The sequence below is a fragment of the Mya arenaria genome, chromosome 6, assembly GCF_026914265.1.
Source record: "Mya arenaria isolate MELC-2E11 chromosome 6, ASM2691426v1".
NCBI lineage: Eukaryota > Metazoa > Mollusca > Bivalvia > Myida > Myidae > Mya > Mya arenaria.
Window position 1 is genome coordinate 40890458 of NC_069127.1, and position 27354 is coordinate 40917811.

Sequence of the window (27354 nt, forward strand, 5' to 3'; positions counted from 1 at the left end):
TGTAACAGTGTGGGTTACACCAAAGATTCGCTCTTCCTCGTTGCTTTCTTCTTCGTCCTATAAAGGTGCCAGATAAAGAGACGTTGCATTTTTTGTTCTTGAATCACGTGCAGCCCCTCTACTTCTAGTATCCCAAGCAATAGTAGCAGTAGCCCCCCTCACGCATTTTTCCTCTTGGTGTCATGATAGTATTTGTTCAACATCTAGAAGAAAAACTGAAACCGCTATTACTTAACCGTGTAAAATACACGTAAGAACGTTAAACCAACACGCCATCAACACTATAGTATGTCGTTATTAACACGTTAGTCACTTGCTCAACACGCACGTCTTATGTTGACTTATCGTTTGTCGCGCTCCAGTGGCACATCTGCACATGCATATAGGTGTCTTACTTGATCGCTGGTTCAGGCTCCTCATGCCTTAGAAACACTCTAATCATGCGTAAGTCAGACGCCAGATGAGTCCACTTTACCCTAGAACGCTCATTTAACGATGACCAGAACGTTGTGATGGGACGCCACCAAAAAGTCGAAATGTTTTCACCATTTTTATACCTTAAGGGTAAATATGGGTCAGGGAAACGTTTCATTATTTACGTGACCAAGCCTTTATTCAAGACAATTTGACGAGAAAAACTCAGTTTCGAAGCTTGATAGCTGAGCAAGGACAGCAGCTTTTGACAAACCTGCAGTGTGCTTGCATTGTTGAAAAGCGATTCCCGTGACAAAGTAATCAGCTGCGTCGAGCATGTTTAGGCCATTGACATAGATGGTACAATTCTACCACAACTCTACTCCGCTTAGATGCACCTATCGCCTGGATGTATAATTGACCATCGTGCTCATAAATTGTTGTAAATTTATGCACGCAATAATGTAAACCATTCTATTTCTTGATACATTAACCTAGTTGAAGCATAGTATCGTCCATTCAGTAGTATCGGTAGGGCTGTAAATTCTAAATTCAATCACCCGTGCTACACCTTGTACATTTCTAATGCCTGAATGTATTTACTGGTCAGTCATTTCAGATTGTATAATACAACCACTTTTTACACTTGAAACTGTTCAACACGTTTATGTCCCTTAGCTACAATATATCAATTTGCTTTTGATAGGGGTGGCTACTTTTATGATGATGAATTTCAGTAATCGCCTCCATTTAACCTCAAGAAAATATCAATCCGATTGCTCGTTTTAGCTTTAATTCATAGTGTGACTTAACTGCGCATAAAATGCCTGTTATTGACAGAATTCAGCAAATATTTCTTAACAAAATACTGTGCGCTCATATTTTGATAGGGTTTGATACATGATAAGCAAAAGTCGGACTGCAACATCACGACTGCGATGTAATTCTTAGGAAACTCGTGTCTGTACACAAGCATTTATAAACACGTATAAAAATACGTACAAGACAGAAATCGCGAGAAACAGAGTGTTGACAGACATTGACTTTGCGCGTTTTAAGAACCGACTGTATATCCGTCAATTGTGGTCAAAACTTGTAATCGTGCAAAGAAACATGATCTATAATGTTGCAAAAGTTTGTAGTCGCAGCTGCCGACTAAAAAATATATTTCTTTGTCATAACTGTTTTTCAAAGTCACCGATAAAATTGTTTGCCACATCAATGGATATGCGGCAACAACTGTATTGTGGACTACATTGCGTGCGATATACCTGGCTCAGTCTTGAATTTGTGTCGAAAGTACTTGAAATTGATTAACTATGATTTTGTATAATGTTATTGTACAACTCTGTGACTGTCATTTTTGAACTGTTTTACACAAGAAAGATGAATGTTTGATGATGATGATGTATGCATATCTCATATTAGGAGGAAATAAAAAGTTTTCTCATATACTTCCTCCCTGCTATTTCTCTGTTCTGCGCCCCTGTTTGTTGTATCGTGCTTATATGGGCTGTAACTTTCATTTTGATTTGACCATTTAATCATAGCATAGCAACATACAGAATTGCCGGAGGGTTGAAGAATGAAAGATTTTTCTTTGCGCTTCATGTATTCCATATATGATCTGTCAAGTAATTAACAATTTGTTTTATTTAATGTTACTATGTCCTACATTTATTTTACACACTTACGCTTGTAAATCCACGCTTGTTGAAATGAGTAGCATAATTAAAATTGTGCTTATGCTTATGACTAGCACATACGTGTTAAGTTTTATATTTTTGTAAGTATCATATGAAAATCAAAATCGCTTTTTAAGATGATTCGATTATGAAATAACGTTAATGGTCAGGGCTAGCTAGGGTGAGGGTAAGGCTTGAATAGCGCTTGAATATTTTCCATATAACTGGGGCAACATGGCTTCAATGTTTTCACCACAAAATGAGAATTACTCGATTAAAATTAGTCTACCTCAACGATGGTGTTATTGACTTCGATAGTTTAGTTTGTGTTATATTGAGTCGCATATTTCTCATGATATTCATGTTGTTTTTCTGGAAATAAATGACCCAGAATTTTGAACAAAAAAACATAGTTCTGATTCCGTGTGGTTTCTAAGATTATGGTTCGTTTTACTTATGCATAGGTAAGACAGCACTGTCTTTCCAAATCGTCAATACAATACAAAAGTGAATGCTTTCTTTCATGCTTATTTTAGCAATCTTCATCTAAGTTTCAAATTTTGAAACCGAGTTAGTAATTTTCCGCAAAATGCTGTTGACTCTTAAGTGAGTAAACAAATTAACACCACTTACACAAATACAAACACCACAGTCCACCCATACCTTCGTCAACATTGCTTTACCGTGAAACGATTGGATCACGGCATTTGAACGGTCATTGAAATTAAAGTTTACCGAGATCCGAGTCAACTTTGGGCTTAAACTAATAAGCATGACAAGAACCTTAACTTTGTGCCATTGATCATCCATAATAACTTAACTAAAATATTCAAGCCTCAACAGCACACGCAAATGCTGGTTTGATTTTGACGCTTTACCTTATTGGGAAGTTTGCGTACAAAGAACGATTTTCCTCAAAAAGATTTTCATTGCAGCATGTTCTTCAGACCCCGATTATGGTACAGATGTAGAACGTCTCATACACCGATATACAGCAATTCTTTAACAGAAAATCGTTATTTAACCTTCTCATCACTACTGTCAGTATGACGCGTTTATATCAAAAGAGGACTTTTGCTAAATGGAGTCCTTTGCGAAGTCGACATTATGTAAATGTTTCATTTGTTTTCAGTAATATGGGCTTGTAAATTGTTTAACCATAATTCTTATCATATGCAATAGGTAAAAGATATTCACATTCTTCTTAGTAGAAATGTTGCAGCGATAACATAAGATACTATCTGAAAGCTTTTGAAGACATTGTTCTCAAAACTATATAATATGATATTTGTTTTAAAGCTTATTTGACAGCAGTATGCTTATCATATTACCTTTAGGGAAAGATTCGATACCCATGTTAAACACTCGTTCCCAAATCCCGTTCCGTGTCCTTTTCATCTAATAGTTTGTAAATGCAAAACTTTTAAGTTTCTAAAACGACTCTCAATTTTGGCTGACAGACCATAAAATACGGGACATTAACAATATGTATTTACGGAAATCATATGAACTACATTTAAGCAATATTTATTTCAAAGGCACACATACAAAAGAATTTCAATGAAAGTAAGTTGCAATCTTGCAGAACACTAAGTATAATTTTGCGTACATGAAAGACTGTTCATTGAGCACAATATATATAAAATAAAATCCGAGGATGCATATATTTCACTTTTTGTTCTATGACCATTGTTAGCATTCAAATTTTCAAATCGAAGTTTTGCTTAAATATAACTTTTGACAAATGAAATAAAACGAACTGGGCAACTAGTCAATGAATCAGTTAGAATAGTTTTCAAATGCATAACAATTTGTCTTAAGGGTCGGCCACAGTGCAAAAGTGGGTGGGGAAGGTCAAAACTGAAAACGTTTTAGAATGTTTTATTTAGTTTTGAGGAAAGTTTTTTCTGTAAGTAAGACACACATTCTTTGTGACAAGGTTTGGTGTAGTAAGGAGTTGAACAAGTTTTACAAAAGAAAATTTTATCAGATTTTTGTAAACAAAAACATTCACATTCTTTCGGAAAAGTATGAAGACGTAATTATTTTATTTTTGTGCCTCAGACTACCTTATCAACAATGTCGTAAGAGTTTTTAATAATATATTTTCAAATAAGAAAGTTATTCAAACACAAAATAGTGGATGAAGTTCATTGCCTTGTTACAAAGATGCACACATCTTTGTTTTTAAATAGCTTCACTCACCATAACGCATCACGACATTGTTGATTATGTTGTTCCAATAATTTTGACACATAAACATATTCATTTCATATTAAGACATTTCCGGGAAAACGTAAATTCTTTTTGATTGGAAATCTGATAAAATTTTCTTTTGTTAAGATTTCTCAACTCCTAATTACAGTTTCACATGTTACAACGGATATATAGGGATTATGCTTGCTAAATATTGAATCTCAAAATTGAATGCATATTGATTTTTTTTTTTAAATTCATTTGGGTCCATCAAACAATGTTGTAATTGGCGACCCTTAACATAAAAATGTGAATATTTTACACGGTGCTTTCGATATTTCACGAGTGTAATCTAATTAAAAAAATAATGCTCAACGTATATTTTGTATTACAACGTTTATTTAACAAATATCAGTATGTTTGATATTGAAGCTTTTTCACCGGTCTTATAAACGTCTGAAGTTAATTATCGATGTTCGACTGTTTTTGAATTACATAGGTATTATTAATACGCTGTCTGGGGTCACGGCTCCTTTAAGATAAAATATATTTGATCAAACTGATGTAATTTAGTTTATTACTAAAGCGCTGAAAATATGTAGGTGTACTTGATTAACTTCAATTTTATTTTTACGGCTGCTCTACTGACCTTTATTAAACTACATGTCTAACAGTCTGTAAGATACCATCCGATATTATTGCACTATCTTTATCATTATCTGACGAGTACTTGAGCCTGTCTATACTCTATCTGCCTGCTGACAAAAGTTATCAATAATACTCGCCAGTCATATAAAGTTTGATTATTTACAGTTTATGCCCTTGTTCAACTTAATAACTGACTAAAGGATTGAGCCAGCCATATGCAATATTGTTTATAAAGTGGAAATTTAAACATTCAAATTTAGTGATGTTTATAAAGAGGGTATTTAATCATCCATAACTTATATTGTTTTAATATAATATTATCAAAAAGGTGAGTTTATATTGGCTAAGTAATTTGTCTACGTTAAGCAGGATTGTACCGGGTCCTGTTCGGGCCAAAAGTCCACTTATCTGGAATATGATTTCTGAAAACCATGGAGATTATAACACGTAAATAAAAATTACTTTAACATTTTGGGTCTGCCTAATCATCACACATATATGTTGACCTCTGTGTGTTTTTATGATAAACACTAGATCTTTATTGTACTCGGTACCAATAAACAATGGGTGAGTACAATTCGTTATACAATAACGGATAATAACAGGCATTTGAGCAATTTTGGGTGATCTTTTTGAATCCTTAACTAATCGTTCCTAATGATATTTCCCTTGTTTTATTTTCCACATTGATCGTTTCGATACCTAGGGTGACCGTCTACACAATTATTAAAATTGACCATATGTTCTGGATTCAGCACCAAAAAGTCCCTACAAATAAATATTGGAAAATCGTGGCAGTTTGAACCAGGCTTATGTGTAGCAGCAGAAATAAACAAATGATTTTATGTCAGTTTTAATTGCTCTAAGAAGTAACATATTATTGTAACACTTTTTGACCAACATGAGTTTACATATAATATGCCGGTGTGTTCCATCATTTAAAAGTGTATGCCATTGTCAAGTAGATTTATGTTGGTTATAGAAGTGCATTAACATGCTTGTCGTCGGCATACTAAGTTCAAACGGCTTGAGAAAATGAAATGCTTCTAGGTTCTAGTTTTGTCCAGGAGCTTGATTTCCCGGACAGTTGGGCGTAGAAGCGTTTTCGTACTCACCGCGGATATATTAAAGGTTACAACGAAAGGTCTTCAAAGGTTAAAATCAATTGCATGATCATATCAAAATTAATTATATTTTGATATATGTAATTCAGCACACATCATGAAGTGTAGTCAATCAATTACGCACACGCCCAACTCATTGCTGAACGTAAATCAAACATAACATTCAAAAAGACAGAGGCAAAACGAAGAGAAAAAGTAAATCATAGTAAATCATATTCATATTGCAGCCTAATGTATACAGTGTTCGTCTAACAGTAACTATTCTATGAAGGTCAGATCTAGTATGAATTTATTACAGGTCCATACAATCAGTACAAGTTGCGTTGAATTTATTGATTTTCTTCTTGATCACTTCTTTATAAAACGACGATTCATTGCTCAAGAGTTTTCCTTTCTTATATTTTTGATCGTTTTACTTTGAGAACTAATAACGTTCCGATCAGATTGCATTTTATACTCTGATCAGTGTGTCCAATGCCATAATAATTGGTTGCCAACGAAATATTTGTCCAGCATATTCAAAGTATCACATTTCTGTTCATAAGCATATGGCATACCATATTGCCGTGACTTCGTCATGTTTCTCCTCATCTGTCTTATCGTTGCCATAGATAATGACGTAAATCTTCTTTTGTTTCACTGTCATCCCATCTGAAGAAATACATTAAGACAAATTATATTACAATATTGAGAGAAATTTTAATTTCAATATTTACCATTCAAATCAAAATAGTTGTAAAATACAATTATTAGTTTTACTGAAAAGAAATATGTGCTTTATTTTGTTCTCGTATTGTGTGCAATATGAATATGTTGGATCAATAATCAATATATCGGACTTTTAGCACTGGATGTCAGTTTTGTGAAGCGATAACGCCCACAATTTAATATAACGACGCTATTTCGCATAAAAAAAATATACTGATTACACAAAGTACAACGGGGAATAGCATTTCTGCCGGCTACGATCAATATCCTAAGAAAACTTACACCATTTATACAAACTATATCTTCACACAAAATAAATAACATCGTTTGTAACATGTATATGTACATCTGCAGTGTTTTATCATCATTTTGATATCATGATTTCGGAAAACTCAAAACAGGTTTGTGTTTGATGCACGCCTTTGATATTGCCTTAATTTCTGATTGCAAATATGTTATTGCATCTGTCCACTTAGTGATATAATCTACGATCCGCTAAAGATGACATGAGCGCTAATATGCGTTATCATTTTGATTAACATCTTCAGCAATTTTTCAAGCAACTTAAGCTGGCTCTAAATATATACAGTTAAACTATATTGATTCTTGAATAATGGTTATATTGATCAACTTATATACTTATATATTGCTCATTCATTTGTTGTTGTTGTATGAGTAATTCATTTTATTTCAGATTTAGGTTTTATATTCTGTTGCATCAATTCAATATCCTCAAGTATATGTCATAAATATAACATATATACATGTGTAGACCAATGAAGAACATTCACTCATTTTCCTTTGCCGATTTTGACATTTAATTAACAATAAAACTTTAAGCAATCGATTTGACGATGTGTGTTTTAGTGCTCAATTAGACAGAACAATCTCGTTTTACTCGCTTTTGCTTAACCGTAAATTATTGTGTTTTTAAAAAGTAAAACAAATGCAAATCAGAATACTTTGAATCATTGAATACAAAAATAGTTATCCGTCACCTGCATTTTTAAAACGATATTAAGCATCACTTTTGAAAAAGACGAAGCAGTAAATGACAAAATACTTAACCTCTTTTGATAAAGTTCAAACATTTATCAAAGTTATATGCTCGTCTCGTTTTGTCGAACTTGTGCAGAACTATTACACACGATGCCTTGTCTTTCTCGGCAAATCTGTTTCCAATCCTTTCCTGAAACTCATCAAATACATCTTTGTCTCCCTCATATTGTTGAACGTGGATGACCTAAAGAAAAGGAAAAAAAGAATCGGCGAACATCATTTTGACATGGAATGATTAAACAAATCCACAGGGATATTCCGAATATAAAACTCTAGCTGACCTAATGTATATAGTATATCAAACTTTCTTTATACCGACACAATAAAATAATGTACACCTATGCTCAACTGCGGTGGTATTAATGAAACACCTTAAGTATTTTCTTAGATTAAGTCAAGTTCCTAAAATGTTCGTAAGTTCGGAAACGACTTAAATATGTTTTATGAATACTGGTCGAGATATACAGAACAAAACAGAAATTTTATTCGACTTAAGCATAGAAATCGCATCGTCACAACAGTATGAATAGGAACAAAAGACATGGCGTGTGACCATTATAACAAATGTTCTATTAATAAACTAATTTTATGTTTAATATAAACATTGTGATAGTGTGTATAACAATGACGAGAATATTATCGATATTAAGGTATACTATATAAAGGTAATGATTCCGGTGATATATAGATATGTATTTCTCTCTCTATATATATACTTTTCCACGGTTAAGCAATTCAACCGCAAAGTTAACGCTGCGTGATACATACAAATGTGTGACTAACTGTGCAAGAATATTGATTAAAAAATCAAATAACAACCACAAGAATATGTGTATGTCCTTAGGATCTACAAATTTAAGTTTGATCACCACAGTTTATGATACAATCAACAAAACAAAGAAGGAAAAAACATAGCAAATAGTTATACGATATTAAAGAATCACGTAGTTTGAATGGACTTATCACAGTAAAGCGCTAACTTCCTGGATGGTTCGGTTATTAATTTGCATTAAAACAATATATTTCATTAAACTCGTGTGAGTGTAGTAAAACACCTGAATATATTGGCATTCATATTTTGACAACGTTCATAGTTAATTACATGTTTTAGACTTCAGGCACTGATACTTGTAATCTTTCTTAATACAAAGATGCTCTATCAATATCAGAATGAGTTAGATTGAATGACGCACTGCATTTTAATAAATTTCATATTTATGTTTACACAAATCGTTAAACCAATTCTGTTTACTATTTCCATCCTTTAATCCGACGTTGTTTTTTCTACTTGTGTCCGTGATCACATAAAAAGGTTGTAAAACATTTCCCTCCTCGCTAGTCTCATTATTTAGATCAAGTATCAGGCAATCAATAGGTTGTGTTATATCTCTAACAAAAGAATCCTTGTATTTCGTATAAAATTTATAAAATGTGGTTAGAAAACCTATTAAAATCGCCAACTGTGATCAAGCAGATCAACCTTATCATGATGTATCAACAAATAATCAACTACACTGACCCGTTAAAGGTCATGCAGGTCATATTCCAGCGGTCTCTTGGTCAAGGAACGGTTAACTGAACGCTAATTGGTTGCCTTGCACAGGTCAATTAAGTATTCACTAAAGCGATTGGAAGTGAAATCGCGTGAGACGCGAGGCGTAGGTGATTCTATGGCAATAACGTCATTAACATTTATACTACGATCACATTGAATGTAATCAGCTTTACTACTATACCTACTATTTAAGTTGCCCGATAACATATCCCAAGTTGACAAAACAATAAAATATCTTGTTCTAACTGGTTAAAAATGTCAACACTATACATGTTATGAACCGGAGATGACTCCGGGGCAATGTTTGTAAAGCAGATATATAGGTCATCATCAATTTGAAAAGTTGTTATCAAGATAACATATACCTATTGTGCAGTAATTGACCCGTTTAAACGTGATATCACGATAGGCGGATGTGAATGCGGAGTTGTTGGGTTTAACCGTTCATTTCCACTGTAATGTTTAAATGTCTTGATGTGCTGTATTATGGTTTGTTGTGTGTGTTGTTCTAATTTGGTATGCTCTACATTAATAACACTTCTAGACATACGTTTGGATGTAAATGTGCTTACAGTAATAAATGTAACGTTAACAAAAGAAGAAACAAAGATAATTGATAAATAGTTCATAGTTTGTATACAAGCTGCTTGTTGATGCAATACATTGCATGTTCCGCCGATATAATTTAACTTATATTACCCCGGGAAATATCTGAAAATTATATAATGCTTTTCAAATTTGGTTCACAGCTTGTTTTATTGTTTAATTTCTACAACAAAAACATAACAACATAACTAGAACAAAAACATAGCAAGATAACTCAATAAAATAGACTCACCTCTTCCTTTATTAGTTTCTCTAGTTTACGATTATTCTGCTCAGACAACTGAAGTATGTGTTTACGTTCACACTCTCTAGGCTGTAAGGCAGACACAAATGCCCAGTTAGCAAGGTATTGATTATGGCAATTCAAATAAGAACGTCTTTTGTTAACATATGACTGAAATTGACACCTCTTTGTTACTGGAATTACTTACTAAAAACATATTGCGTTTTGTTCATTAAACCTAATATTGCAATGTTGCAATCATACAAAAGGATAATCATAATTTCATATATATGAAAAACAGGTTGAGAGTGGTAAAGGTGAAATAGCTATCCTCACAATAAAGCTCATACAGAGAAGAGAAAAACAAACTTACACAAAATTTGAAGCGCCACAATTGTGCAAACTGTAAAAGAATAAATATCCAGTCAGCAAATTCTTGATCAAGCCAAATAAACACGTCTTTTAAAAATATATATGACTGAACATCTTCTCTTAGTTACTGGAATTACTTTTTCAAAAATAGTGTGTTTTGTTCGTTTAAAATATTGTTGCAGTGTGGCAATCATATTATATATTTATGACTTAACATTTCACAACAGAATAAGAGTAATAAAAAAAGATATAGCTATCTTCACAATAGAGCTATTAATATAGAGAAGTGAAGAAAAAACTTACACGACACTTGAAGCAGCACTTGGAGAAATGCAGCTTGAAATACAACCAGCAAAGAATTATCCCAGTAAATAATCCTAAATAAAAATTTGGATCATCATAGAACGATTGCCACTTAAAAGTTGAACTCGAGGCATTACATAATGTGTCCAAAATTAAATTGTAAATTGAATTGAACGTTGAATTGACGGTATAATTACAGTTTGAAATAAAAGTTGAATTTAATACTTTGTAAAGTTTCATGTTTACTCACTACATGTTTATGAACTAAACAGTCCGATGTTAATATCTTATCAGTTGTTACATTAAGGTTTGTTATCAAGCATCATGAATAGTTTAAAACTAAGGTTTACATTTCAACGTTTCGATTTCCTATTGCCTTTAGGTAACTCTGTGATGCAATGTCGCCGTAAAATAACTTTATAAAAAAACAACAACACCCAGTATCTGTGCAATGACAACTCATTCAATATAATAAGGTTTGAAATATATTTAATTTAAAGGGACTCATTTACACATTTTGTGTTATGGTATTTATATTTTATTTTCTCAAAGATATAAGTAGAGCCTACTTATAAAGATTATGTATAAGCAAAGAGAAAACAGTCACCTGCATTCAGTTTCCGTTCATGTCTTACTGCTTAGATTGAAGAAGGTGTTATTTTTCTTTAGAGATCTATTTGTCCAACAATCAAATGGCTTTTTTGGGGCTGAACGTTGCATCGGAGTAAATACAAAATGTTTTTAGCTTTTTAAAGAAGTTTAGACCCCCGAGATAAGGAATCCATTTAATGGCCTCGTGCCATCCTTCGGTAAATCAAGATCTTCGGGATGGCGGCCAATTGTACTAAAATCAACAATTGGTTTTTACTTTTGTGTTATTGCTTTGATTCTAGTGCATATCTTAACTTAAACGATTTCTGGATATAAAACGGCGAATTCTAAAAAAACAGTAACCTGCATTTAAAAACGATATTGAATAAGTTTCCTTGTATGTCTTAATGCTTTAATTAAAGAATGTGTATTTTTTTCTTTAGATATCTATGCCTCCCTTCGAATCAAAATTGTAGGGGGTCGGGCGTAAAGTGGTCTACGTGTTAGATTCTTTTTTCGATCTGGAATTAAAATAACCCCGGGTTATATCTTATGCTGATCAATAATTTTATATTGAAATATGATTGCCAATGTATAATTTCAGGTGATGCCGTGGAACACTTAAGTTGTGTTATGCTTCTAAAAATATGATTAAAGTTGCACTCCTACTCCCAATTAAGATTTACCAAAATATGTACAATTGTTTTGATTTACCAAACATAATGGATAAATGTCCAAAACAATGGTTCTGACGAAGAATGCTGAGTTAAATTTATAAGAAAATGCAGATACACGGTATTTCTATAGTATGAGACTATAGAAGATCGCAGTATTTTTTTAGCACTCACCAATTGTTCAATAGTTTTGCGTTTTCAGCTCTTAAATACACGGTTACGGTCTTGTTATCAGTAATCAATATTTTCAATAAATGTATTTTTTAGTATGTAGATAAATTTATGTTTGTAATACTTGTGTATGTATTGATTTTGAAAAAGAGTGTCCCTTTAATATTAACATCACTTCATAGCCTACAAAGGAAATATTTTCATATTTCATTTAAAATCAAACTAGTGACTAGGTTAAAGGAACCCACTTCCTGCCAAGTTGACTGCGATTTTATTATTTTTCTTTTGTTAAAGTCAATGGAATTTCTAGACCCCTTAATATGTGTGAAATTTTCAAAAAGAAAGGGAAATCTTTAAAACAGTTAACACCGACATATATTTGGAACATATTTTTGGGACCAATGATTGACTTTCCAATGTAAAGAAGTGATACTCTATGTTTGTTTACACGTTTTCGGGTTGAACTAAGTTCTTACTTTTGCAAATGTGCCATTGTATTTCAATAGTTATTGTGTTGATGGATTGTTCATGATTGTTCAGAAGAGCAAAGGATACAGCAGATTCCGTGCTACGCAGATCTGTCTTAAACAATATTGACATTTAAAATGGAGTTTGATAATAACATTTTTAAACTAAGTGTGTGGGCTTTTCTCATTCCTTTTCAAAAATTATACAAACTGTCGTTTATTACACCGAGTAAGTTTAGTTTATGTTTACCAAGAAATAGATCATGCAAATATTTGAAAAAAAATTCTTTTGCTTTTCGTGAAGCCTGCGATTCTTCTAAACTAATTCTTTTTTATTCCATGGAAGTTTATGCCAGAGATTATTCTTTCATCTGATTTCAACCGAAAACGTGTTGTTTATCCATATGTTTAACTGATATCATTTTCCATAGTCGTACATATATACCATTTTATGATCATCGAAATCAATGTTCTTATCAAAACTGGTTCTAATGCAAGCATTATTCCATATATATTTCCCGCCAAAACTTTTTGAAGACTCAATGCTACTGTCACAATGCCTATTTTGTACTCCAGGGTGATGCCTGTCGTTTTGAAACGACATTGTCAATCAGCTGCTTGGTTAAAAAGGAGGGCTGAAGGAAGATTGCTTTATTCACAAACTTTCACTCTACAAGTGTTGGGCTCACCAATTATTACTTTCGGCGGATCTGTTGCAGACGATGGGTTTAATTATGTACGGCGAATGGATGTAGGCGATGATCATATCTTGTTAACCTGGCGCTTCTGGTAAATAAGAGCCCGTGGAAGTGCCAACACAATAACAACCTTCCGTAAAATCAGTTATGGTACCTAATTTTCGGTGATTCTATAAGCAACATACAAGTTAATGTTTTAACCAGAGGGTCAGCATCTCAGATGTACAAAGGGTTCTTGTACTAACAGACCGACAGAAAGGAGCCGTCGGGCGCTTACGATTTATAGTCCGACTATATTGTATTCAGTTTTCATCCCTCGATTATTTTTACCGTATTAACGCCGGAAAATTTTCCGGGGCACTGTATGTGAGAGTGTCTCCTTTCGTTGCAAAAGAATCATTTAATGTTTTCGCGCCCTTACATTTCAGCAAACAGTAGTTAGAATTGCACATAAGGATTTTCTGTTTCGCCACAGTGACGAAATCGGATGCATTTAATGTCGAATGTTACAATCATACTTTCAAAGGTAGCACTGGAGTACATTGTTAGATCTTTAGGAAATAGTAATCTATGATATTCTGACTGTGGAATGGAATGAAACGCTTTGCTACATGAATCCCCAAATGGTTCGCACAAGTCGAAAAGGACATATGTTCCGATTGTGTCAAAGATTTTTTTTTTTAAAAACGAATTGTTTCCTATAAACACATTTGATTTGCTCACTGTGGATAAAATTTGTGTTTATTCCCTGGTGTTTTAAAATGTCTCTGATAAAGGTATCAACTTGATTTGTGTTTATATTAACCTCAATTATGATTGAAACCGTCTATACGTCTTTATTAAATAATTAAAAGAAATATATTTTCACGACCAACGTTTTTGAAATATCTATATATCCAAAGCTATATCTAAATAGCAATGTCTTAACATTTATATCTCAATTATTTCGTCCATCTCCATCTAAGGTCAATTCCTTGAAGCAACACTATTCAGGATTCCTATTGATCCACAAATGGTACATCGCACCAAATGCTCCCAGAATCAAAATTGTAAAAACTGACCCTATCGTCTTCGTGTTCTAAAATCAAAAGACTTTGAATGTTAAGATTTACCGAAGTTGTATAAGTATGCGTAGAGATATTAACATGAAATAAGGCAAAACGGTAGCACCTCTTCAAACGGTTTTAAGCTGTTGTGTTGTATTGGATGAAAACTGATGAGTCATAAATTATTATACTGGGCCTTGAGAACATGTGGGAAAACACTGTTAAAATGTACTTTTTGGAATGTATCGTAAAAGTAACAGTTTGTGCACTCCATCAAATTGTGATACTTGCACAACAATAACATTCTGCTACATATGGGAATAACCTATGTTCAACTCAATGTCTTAACAAATTTAAATTTAGAGCTTATTTTAACATTTGACAATTTGTATACATTTTCATACAACAACATACAATTAAAAAACAGAGAAGCATCAATTTTCACTGGTTCGTAGCAAAATGATTAAGTATTGTATACTTAATTATATCGATTTACAAACATTGTATAATAATTTCACAGCCAAACTCCTATTCTAATGAGCAATAGCTGACTGATTGTTTTTTTGACAATGAAAATGTCCATAGTGTATATTCTACATTTTATTTTAGCTAAAACAGTTTATTTTGATTATTATCTCAATATATATATATATATATATATATATACAAATTCAACCTTTGGGACATTTTGCCTATTTGAACAACCTTTGGAAGACATTATCATTACATGCTATATATCCTATAATAATATATCCTTTGCATATTCCTTCATAAAATATGCATAATTAAATGTAGTAAAGCATAATTAATGATGTTTTTTTCCCAAAATACTAGCCATCGAGAATATACAATTTTTGACTGTCGCCTAAAGGTAAAGCGCCGGATGTTCATGAAAAAGTACAACCTTTGGGAGAAGTACCCCAAATGATGTACTGTATATGTCGCCGAAAGGTTCAATATTATATATAATGTAATTTGACTACTTAACTCAGCCGGTAGAGTGGTCTGAATGTTTCGCGGCAGATCCCGTTCGAATGTTTTAGTCCTACTGACAACGTTAAGATGCCAGTTCGGTAACCATGATTTATGTAGCCATCTCCTCAATCCTTTCATTATATTGTCAAATTATTATTTCTTGCATTTTATTTGCTGTGTTCATAACAATATATGAAGCTAATTTTAATTTAAAGTCGGGCTAGGTTGTGATCTTACTCTCACACTAAGACGAAGATTTATGAACCTTAATAAACAATACAACAAAATATATGCCATTATTAATAAACCACATACATGTTGTTTGTCCAATGACATGCTCTATTGCCGTTTTCATCATTGCATTACTCTTGTAAAAAAGCAGCATTGTTTGCATTTATGACTGGGTTGCTGAATTGCTTCAACCACCAGTTGGTGTGTAAGCTTCTTTAAACTCGCACTCGGGCCTTGCCCATTCGACGAGTGCTCTGGTAAGAGTGTTAGTTATCTAAAATAATTCAAGAATGGTGCACAGACACAATAAAACCCTGGTTTGAGCCAATCCAATTCTTTGACGTGCCGCAAAATATAGAACTGTCACACGGGACCCCGATTACCGTCCATCCCGGAAGATGATTAGTATATAAGTGTTGCGGTTGGGAATAGAAACTGCTGTCCCTGGATTGACAAGTGAGACACAAGACCACGGAACCACCCGGAACACGTTGACAAGCTATTAACCGTGTATTTCGGTATTTTCTCCCTATATATGGCGATACCGATGAGCAATGCGATTGTTGTCGGAATAAATCCTCCGGCGGGATTATGTATGCCAAAAACGTGCCCTGGTATCCAAACGCGTAGTTAGCAGCTAGCCTATTTCATTTTCGTGAGCTGGAAGAACATCAATACTTATGAAACGGGTATAAAAATTACAAGTTATTATGACTATATGCAAAATGCAGCATGAATGACTCATTTAATAATAGTTTAATACGAAAAGTTGAAATTGTTGTGTATGATGTCCACATCCTGTTATGCCAATGCCAAAACGATTGTCTGATTGAGGGTCAGACATCGACGGCCCTATACTTGGAGGAAGAATTGACGATTGGATTTTAAATATGTCTCTGGTGTAATGTTGTCTGCGATTGCATACGTTTTCTTCTCAGACTTAAACAGACGTGTCGTTGCAAACCCACTGTTCCTATATTTTAAATAACAAATAGAAACCACTCTTTGCTAATATCTACCGTTATGGCATTCCTTAAAACACCTAGTGCACGTGCGTTTTTCAAAATCATTTCAGAACTGAAAAAAGAGTGAAATCTATATACATTGTTAATTTATTATGTTTTCAATTTGAAAAACAAACTGAAATGCTATGAATATATGTAAGTTTCACTTGTATCTGTTTGATTGTTAAACCAATCGAAATAATTATGTGAGGCTTTTTTTCCAAGAAAATAATGACTGCAAAACAAATCAGTAACGTATTATTTCACTTGAGAAACAACCACCAGAAACCATACAGTAAAATTACACTAAGAAAAATGATTTGTTTTAATGAATGTAGTGCAGTTAATCTCTAAAAAAATATTTAAAGGTGCACTTGACAATTATTCTTCAATATTTGATACGGTATAAAAGCGGTTACAGCAGGCGAGAAAATGCACAATATAAGATTATAAGTATCTCCCATGGCCGAGAGTGTAAGATAGGTTCATTCCGACCCGAGCGTAGAGTGTTTTGCGGAAACGAGGTTTACCGAGTTTCCGCAAAACACCCTGCGCGAGGGTCGGGATGAACCTATCTTACACGAGCGGCTATGGTAGATGCTTTTTCTCCCACCTCAGTTTAACAAAATTAAGTAACAATGTATTTTTTGCTGGAACTCTTTTGTGCTTAGTGAAAATAATTGCGTATGAATATGCGATAGCATGTGGTTGTCATGGATATGCGCGCAATGATCCAGTTAATGTAAATAGTCAAATCGGTCTTTTTAAAGAGTTCTAAGGAGAATGAAGCATTTTTCTTGAATGGTGCTTGAAAACTGTTTTATGGTGACATTTGAAACGAGAAATAATTAATTAGCGTTCTAAATATTACCATAAGACAAGATTTCCTTGATGCTACTGACGACAGTCTTCAACAAGGGAGGTAATTACAATGTTGTGACCATTAAAAAAGGAGTTCCATACGGGCATTTTATCTTCGCCCGTGGGCAAGATAAGAATATATAACAGTGTTGAATTATTGGATCTACTTATCTGAGGTGGGAGAAAAGAAGGTACAACACTCGCCCCAGGCGGTAGTTCCTGACGCGAGGCCAAGACTGTCTGTACATCATCTTTCCGCGTATCTTGCCCCATTCAAGCACAGCGACAAACGAACATTCCCTAGATTGAATATCAAATTGATATTGCCACTAACCGTTTTTTTCTTGAATCCATCGTGTATGCGGTCGAACAACTTCTTCCTTGTGTCGATCACTTTGTGATTAATAAAGGTGATATGGTGCCCCTCTTTCCCATTTCTAACCTACGCCCCTTAGAAGGGGTTTACATACTTAAGTATTATACGGCTCCAGACATTAATTAAGTAGAATTGTATTTTAAACATTGGCATAACACATGTAAATGGGGGGTAGACGATGTATAACAATTATAAGATATTTTGAACGTTTGCGATTCAAAGATTCATTTAAATATGTATCAAAATGAATCTAGGAACAATTTAATTTATTCAAAAATGGTTCTTATATAGTTTTCCCATCAATTTATAGAAATTATTTCAATTACAAATCGAACTTCAGTTTTCCAGACATACTCATTCGTTTCACGATGTCCCTCCCAGAGGAGTCCGACTGCAAATATTAATTGTTCAGATATTAAGAATGTGTTCATTGGTTGCACAACACCTAGTTTAGTTTAAACTCATTTTACTAATTTGTGGGATTATATTGTTCCTGAAACAATTCTTAGTCAGTAAAACCTTTAAAATTGGTTATTTTGTTTTGTATTCGAATAACAAGGGACCACATAAATCCGCTGGCGACTTTTGGACACCAAATAACTGGGGGTTGACGTTTTCACTTAAACCCAGGTTATGGTTACACCATAGAAGTCGAGACAACCGTTGAAGTATAAAAAAACACGAAAAGAATGAGGTCACAGGAGCGGAATTTTATACAGGATAATGAGGCCTAAATTGAAATTGATTCGACTTTTTTATTGAAATCCCTGTAACGGAAAAAGATTTATCACAAGTTTAGAAAAGTCCTCGGTACACACAGAACATAATGCTTGACAAACCTATTGACTATTTGACATACGATTTTGTTTTATTTTGACTGACGAAGAGGTGTATCACTGTTATATTATTGAAAGGCATTTACTGCATGTTTTAAAGACTAATTAACACATAACAAACACTTTGCAAACACGTCAGTAAATGTAAAGTTGTGTTTATGTTAGGTTTATTCGTGTTTCTTAACATGACTTTTACCTCAATTATACACCAATGATATATCTAAATCAATACGTTGAATAAATAACTGAGTCGGAAATAAAAACGTATGTTTTATAATCATCAAGGTTTAATCGAAATCCTTATTTAATTTACATGGAAAAGAGCTTTCATATGAAATACGTTTAAGCGACATACAATATACATGGATTTTTATTACTTCTTCAGGAAGGATCGCTTAAGATCATATCGTTCTTTACATGAAGCTTACAAAGGCCATTTTTCCTGCAACAAAATAGAGGGAAGAACAGAACAATAACACTAACACAATTTTACGGAATATTTACATTTGTTTGAATTGTATTCATAATCTATTTAAGTTCTTAACCAGACGACTTACACTGAGCAGAGATTATCGGTTGAAAATTCAAAACAATTTGTACTTTTGGGACATATAAATTTGCATAGGTCCTTAAGTACGAATGTCCTGAAAATCTTGTGACAAGCATATCATCAACTTTTATGTATTTACTTCAATCTTTGATTTCGCATAACTTGACGTAAGAACGTGAAGGATTCTGTATTTAAGACACAACCGTTTCATTCATTGGCAGGTATATTGTCCTTAAGTCTATAATAAATTCATATAGTGTACTAGATGCCATTTTTTCTAAATCGAACAACTTATAAAATATTCAGTGGTTCACATATATTTTACTGTTTGAAATTATGAAATAAAACGAAAAGGACTTTATGGACTTATGCATGGCATAAAGAACGATATATTAATCAGCTTTTAACACTACCGAGCCCGGTAAACAAACACTTTTTATTACAATTATTTTGATGATCTATTATCCACGTTGTGGTGACAAAAAAATATTTTTCTTTTCTGTTTTCTGTTTTCGTTTTTACATGAAAGGATGAGGTATTTCAGAGTATGATTTTACAAATCGGTCTAACCATAAACAATTAAATACATGTCACCACAAAAACATAACGTCAAATGAACAAACGCATCAAGAAAATAAATTATATCCAGTGAAAAAGAGCATACATTGAACTAGGGGCGACATGTTTATGTCTAGATAGTCAAGTATGGGTAATAATTACCTCGTACTTGAATACTTAATTAGAAAACAATCGAACGCGAGCCGTTTGAAAAACAAAAACAAACAAAAAAAAACAAACAAAAACAACATAAATATGTAGATAAACATTTGAAAAACCAACTAGAAAAATAAATTAATACAAAATGTCAACATATTCTTTGGTATTGAAGAAGTTTTAGAATTCAGATAGTAGTGAGGCAACTGGGAATTCAACAACAAAGAGGTCAGTTCACATTGTTATATATGTATGCACACTGGACGAAACGTCCTGATCTCAGAACACTCTCTTGCCAATGAACTGTCCGCGAGTCTTACTCATCCTTTAAAAATATGAAAGTTACCGTACTCTAGCTTTTACATTTTTAAGACACGCATGCTATCCAATTTCTAAATTACAACAAGTCAAGACCAATGAAAAAAAAACTCATTTGGCAAATTTCCCACAAACAAATGGGATTAACCCACCCCCTTGGCCTCAGAAATATGTTTCAGTCACACTTGGGGCTGTGACGGAGTCAAGCAATAACGCAGCTTCTATGGGGTGCGGGGAGACCTTTATAAACTCAACAACGGCAATAATACACGCCAAGTGGCGACATGTCAAGCCCGCTAAATAAGCTTCAGACAAAGTCAGAATATTTTCCATGTTATTGCAACACAGACATACATGGAGTTCAACAGTAAGACGAAAACTATTTATATTTAGTATGATATATTATTTGGTAACGTTCAACTTGGAAAATTAAAAAAAAATCAAACATCTCAAATTATTGTGTACTTAATTAATTAATGTTTCAATAGTACTGTTTCAAATGTTGACCTCTCAGTGTAACCTTCAGGCCTGGCTGATGTGTGTGCTATGTCGCCTTATAATTGTGAAACCGTTTTGAAAATCCTACTATGTATGATCAATACAGCCAGGACAATGTTTTCTCAGTATCGATTGATGTACTTACGTTTTGTTGAAAATCCTTGTATACATGGTAAAGTTTCAACCCGGACTAAGTTCAGTCAAAATAAGTTATATCAACAGTATTCATTTTGATATTTAACTTGTATTGTGTCCTTGACATTTGACGTACAAATCATTGATGTGCGTTCATACCGCTTGTAGGCTCGTACTTAGGCGGGATTCCGATCGTTCAATCCTCATAAACAGACAGAAAAAAAGGTACATACATTATCACTACGAAATCGTGGCTTAATAAAATCAATCTTTATTAACAGAACAGAATAGACCATTCCGAAACAACAGTTTTTCTTAAAATCCGCTTTTCTACGATCATCATAATTATCAAATCACTATTGAACCCATGGACAAATCCCGCCAAATATGAGATACTGCGATGACCGTAATAGTATGCAACTGACTGGTATGTTTTGCCTATTAACCGAAAACAGTAATCTAATATCTACAGCGTGCTTAAAAGATAAAAGAGACATTCAGAAACGTTTAAAATTATAAACATATATATATGTTATAGCACCATTACTGATAATAACATTTTACTGAAAATAATTCATCTATGCCATATTCTAACATGACACATACTACTCTTACTGACAATATATTTTTCGATCCCTAAACTTTACTGTTAGGCAGAGATAAAATATAAATGTCATGCGTAGGCAATTAAAAAGGCAATTTACTTCTATGTCCTTTTATGTTAAAATGTGTTTACACCTCAGAGGAATAATGAACCCACAAAAACAAACACAACCAAAAGTAAATAAAAAGAAAAAAACAACAAATGCGATAACATTAAATGTAAAAACCTGTATGCAAAACTATATTCTTTTTTTAACACAGTGACTTTTCGGTAAAATTTTCTGATCCTAAACAAAACTTTACTTTTAGGCAGAGGTAAAATATTCATGTCATGCGTAGGCAATTGAAAAGGCAATTTACTTCTATGTCCTTTAATAATAACAAATGCGATAACAGTAAATATAAAAACCCGTATGCAGAACTGTATTCTTTTCAAACACAGTAAATTTCGGGCAAAAGAAAATTTTGTAATCTGGTAAAATAATTACATGTCTCCCAAAGGTCGCAGCGATGTTACCCAAAGGTCGGATTGTGTTAAACATTTCGGACACTATATAAAGTCATTTTCTTGAAAGGTCACTGTTGCTCGGAATAAATGTCGCAAGTGTCAGGTTCAACGCGGGGAAAGGGCAACTACTTCAATTTCAAACATGAAATTCATTCATTTTTTTGTTAGAATGTTTATTATATAGTGATAAAAATACCCGTGTATAACAAAACATGACAGCCTAAAGCGTACAGTCGATATTATTTATAATGTTATGTGACAAGAATGCGACTTCATCCTACAGTTTGTGGTCCAAGTTGGCACCTAACAGGTCAAATCAAGTCCTAAGTTGTGCATTAAGTCACTCCGGTTTCTGGTTGATGCCATAATATATACCTAATAGGGAAAATAATGTCCCGAACAGTACATTTAATGTACTTTGCCATGACAACGCGGCAAAGTAGTCAAAATATGGGGACAAACTGGTACTCAGCTGCACACAAAGTGTCATTGCCCAATAGGCACATACTAGGAACATACGAGATATGACCTTAGGCTATTTATGTGATGTTCAAAGTTGGGGAGCGGTAAATATTTATTTTTTATGCATGCAAAATATTCCTCTTTCGTTAGAATGTTTATTAAACAATAATGCCTACTTGTGCGACAACCAGTAGGCGAAGGCCACTATTTCCTGTTCAGGACTTCAGTGTCGCGTTTAAGTGCATTCTAGGACGGTAACAAGAAAGCAAAGATCGCTTTATGTTCATTTCAGGATTTATATGTCTTTGTTATATTTTTACAGGGACTTGATTTACATTATGAATGCATGCATGTGCTTTAATTTTCATTTACATAAATTTTAAATAAAACAAGTATAATCACAAGTTATTTGTTATTAATTAAACACTGTTTTGACATAATTATATACTGAACTATCACTCAACTAACATTCATAACGGTGTTAAGGTGTTGCACATTTTCACGACTTTATGTTTTATGTCAACAATAAATCGCGCATGCTGTTTTGTCTATAAATTGTTTGTTCGACATACCGTTAATCCTTATCCCGACTTAGGATTAACGGTGTTTAATGTGTATATTGACATCGGCTTACGGATTATTGCCCTAGTAGAAACAAACCCGAGACATGCTAGTACAAATCTGAACTGAACTGAACATAAATGGATATACGCCATGACTGGCAGCAAAGAATTCTCATAAAACGGACATAGTAAACATCCATTAAACATTAAGTGTTGTAGGCGATCTATATCATTCGAGTTTTAAGAACTATGTTTGGGAAAAATACAAGAATATGAGGATAATGGGGATATATAGTACATGTGGAAAATAAAAATATTGGAAATATATTGTCATAAAGTTTTTAAAAACTATCGAGTATACTGGCGAGGAGGAAACAAGTCAATGATTATGAAAAAGTGTAGAAATCTAACTGCTATGCGATTTTGGTCAAAAGAAACGCGTCAGTTAGAAACTAGCAATATATGTCTGAAGATCTCAGCAAGTTGATACCAAATTCTGCAAAAACAGTGATATCTTGCCACCGACTTGTAAAGTATGCCCATATGAGCAAACAAGTAATCTTAATAATTATTACAATACGCCTCAAAAAAGTGATACGTTTGGAATCGTTCCAAATTATCCAAATAAATATGTATTTCTTGTAGCACCATAACTTATGACAAAATTCTAATTACCATTACTTATTTGATATATATTCTAGCATGGCAAATACTACTTTTACTAACCTATTAGGCTGAGGTTAATATTCATTTAATTGTTAGGTGATTATCATCTCCATCCTTTAATACCATTAGTGTATCCACATTTCATCAGAACATTGCATCTACATAAAATATATTATATTATAATTTATATATATTGGATTACACAAAATGTAATGAACCATATGCCAAATTATGTTTTATCAAACACCATACCGTTTGGGCAACATGCTATTTAACCATCTAATAACAAGTACAAGTTTCCCAAAGGTTGCACCCATGTAACCCAAAGGTCGGATTTGTTTAAATATTCCGTAGACGATTTACAATCTTTTTCTAGAAAGGTCACGGTTGCTCTACTGCTCTACACACGACAATTTCACATATACCATGTTGAAAGTTGATGGGGGTCGACACTCTAGTTTCATTTTACAGTTGCCTGAACTTACAAAATAGTGACCTCCACTTACTAATTGTGGTCCGCGTATCCACAAAATAGTACTAGCACCCACTGGCCGATGCCCTAGTAGACGCATGAGACGTACCTGTCCTGAATTGAACATAATGTGACATCCACGATGACTTTATGCCCTAGTGGGTTCATAAAAGGAACAAACAGAGCAAATTCAGCTGTTCATATAGTGCCATCCGCATACAAATTGTCACCCTAGTACGCACAAAATATGAACATGATATTCGTGAACTGATTGTTTATGACCTCCGCCTACTGGGCATCACCCTGTTACGCACATGCTAGCGTTAAATGCAATAAGAATTAATATGAACCAACTGGTCTAAGGCCGGACATACATTGACATCCAGGTACTGGTTGATGGGCAGACAACTGATACAGACAAATTTGTTTCAAAATGGGTTTATTGTGACGTCCGCCATTCCTCGTCGCACTATTATGCACATAATTGAGTCAAACGGTAACATATATTGACATCTGTCAACTGGTTGTCATCAAAGTAAGCACATAATAAGAACCTACCATACATGAACTTAATTTTATTGACCTCCGGCTGTTGTCCAAGTTAACACATATAACACATATAAGGATATAACAGTCATGAATTCAAGTTATGACCTCCACGTACTGGTTTTTGTCCTATTAAACAAATGATATCCATTTGCTATTGGTTTTGGCCCTGGTAGTCTCATGATACCGACATACTAAGTATGAGCCAAAAACAGAGTGATATCAGCCTACTGACATCGCCTACTATTTATCTGCCTTGTCGGCACATAATAGGGATCTACTGAGCCATATCGGAACACATGGTGACCTCCACCAACTGGTTGTAATCCTACCAGCTGCATTGTAGGGACAAACTAGACATACTGTAATCATATAGTGAACTGCGCCTACTGCTTGTCGCCATAGTAGGCGAAAGAAAACGACATACTATTCCTGTCTAAAATAAGTGACCTCCGCCTACTGGTTGTTGCACTAACTGGCACAAAATAGGAAAATACTTCGATTAAAGAAACCAAAAAGCTGAGACTTTCGCCAACCGGTTTTCATCTTCGTAGACGCAAAATAGCGACCGAATAAACATGATAGTGATCGCCCCTACTGTTTTTTCAATAGAAAGCAAATAATACGGACGGACTATTTCGAGACTATAAGGCAAATTATAGAAACATCATAGACGTGAAATGTTCATTATGACCTGCTTGTGGTTCTTGCACTAATAAGCACCCAAAAGGGCTAAGCGGAACAAGAATGACCTCCTGCTACTGGTTATCGCTCTTGCCATAGAAGGGATATTTTAGGGACATTATTAGTTTGAACTAAACACACAGTGACATTTGCCAACTTGTTATTTCCCTAGGACGAACAAAACAGGGACATATCGGAGCTGAACTTAACATAAAGCGATCTCTGTCTATTGGCTGCCACACTTGAAGGCACGAAAGAGCGACATACACGCCCTGAACCGAACTGGACATAGTTAGTTTTGCCTACATTTCGTTGCACTAGTAAGCACTAAAAACGATATACGAGCTGCACACATACTTCTGCATAAAACATTTCAACATAACTTCTTTGGTTTAGTATAGCATGACACGTACTACTGTTACTGACCACAGATTTTCTGAGACCTTAACAATATTTTTAGGCTAAATATTCATGTCATGTCTAGGAAGTTAAATATCAGATATACCTTTATGTCCAGTTATATAAAAATGCATTTACACAGCATTAGAACAATGAATTTACAACGACAAAAATATAAAACACAATAAAAATAAGAAATGCGATAACATTACATGTAAAAACTCGTATGCAAAACTATATTCTTTTTGAACACAAAACTTACTTTCGGAAAACAGAAGATTTGACCATCTGGTAACATCATTTCATGTCTTTCAAAGGTTGCAACAATATTACCAAAAGATCGGATTTGTTTATAATATATTTTAGACATTATACAAAACTCACATAAATAACCAGCCTATGCTGAACACAAAATGATCTCCCTACTGGTTGATACCCGAGATGGCATATATCTTAAACCGCAGCATACTACTTGTCGCCCGAGTAGGAACATAATAGCGGCATTCTATCCCTGAATAGAAGACCAGAAGACCTCAGCCAACTAGTTGTCGAAATTTTGGGATCATAAAAGGGACATTTCAGTCTTTGGACAAAACATGTAGGAGTCTTTACCTGAAAAAACATTCCCTGAGCCTGAGGAGAGTATATAATGACCTCATACTTCTGATTGTTGCCATAGTTTACTCATTATAGAGAGTTACTAGACGTGAACTGGGCATAAAGTGACATCAAACTACTGGTTATGGCACTAATAGACACATAATTGTGACGTACTTGACCTAAAGTGAATATGCAGTAACCTCCGCATGTCCTAGTGCCCTAGTGGGCATAAATAAGGTCATCATTCAAGCTCAACCATTTGCAGGCCATACTGCTTAATACGCAAGTATCTTTATCATTGGAATATACTTGGCCTGAGTAAACGTATAATAGCTTGCACGTACCAATTGTCGCCCTCATGTGCACATTTAGTGAATCAGCCTACTGGTAGTCTCTCTGTTCGGCACAAATAAAGACATACCAGACCTGATTTGATCGCATAAATATTGACCGCCGCCTACTGGTTGTCGCCCAGGTAGGGATTCAATAAGGACATATTATGAGTCCTGAACTGAACAAAGAATGATATCCGCCTAATTTTACCGTTCTAGAAGACACAGTATATGGATATACTTGGCTTGAACTAAACAAGTTGTTGAGAAGAAATATAGTTGGAACATACTAGGTTGAACTGATCATACAGTGTCATCCTGGTTATGCCTGACGCCCTTGCATATGCATAAAAGAGACTTACTAGTCCTAAACTGAATGTATAGTGACTTCCGGCATGACCTTGAACCATAGCTTATACTCATTCGGAGCTCCTCGGCCATTTTTTCAAAAACAACCTCGGATGTATTTGGACGGTTTACA

General features: G+C 34.0%; 1 protein-coding gene across 1 annotated transcript in view; it reads left to right on the forward strand.

Annotated features, from left to right (window-relative positions):
- Positions 1-27354, forward strand: part of LOC128237790 (deleted in malignant brain tumors 1 protein-like) — a 431829-nt gene that overhangs the window by 213991 nt on the left and 190484 nt on the right. The gene's annotated exons all lie outside the window — the stretch shown is intronic.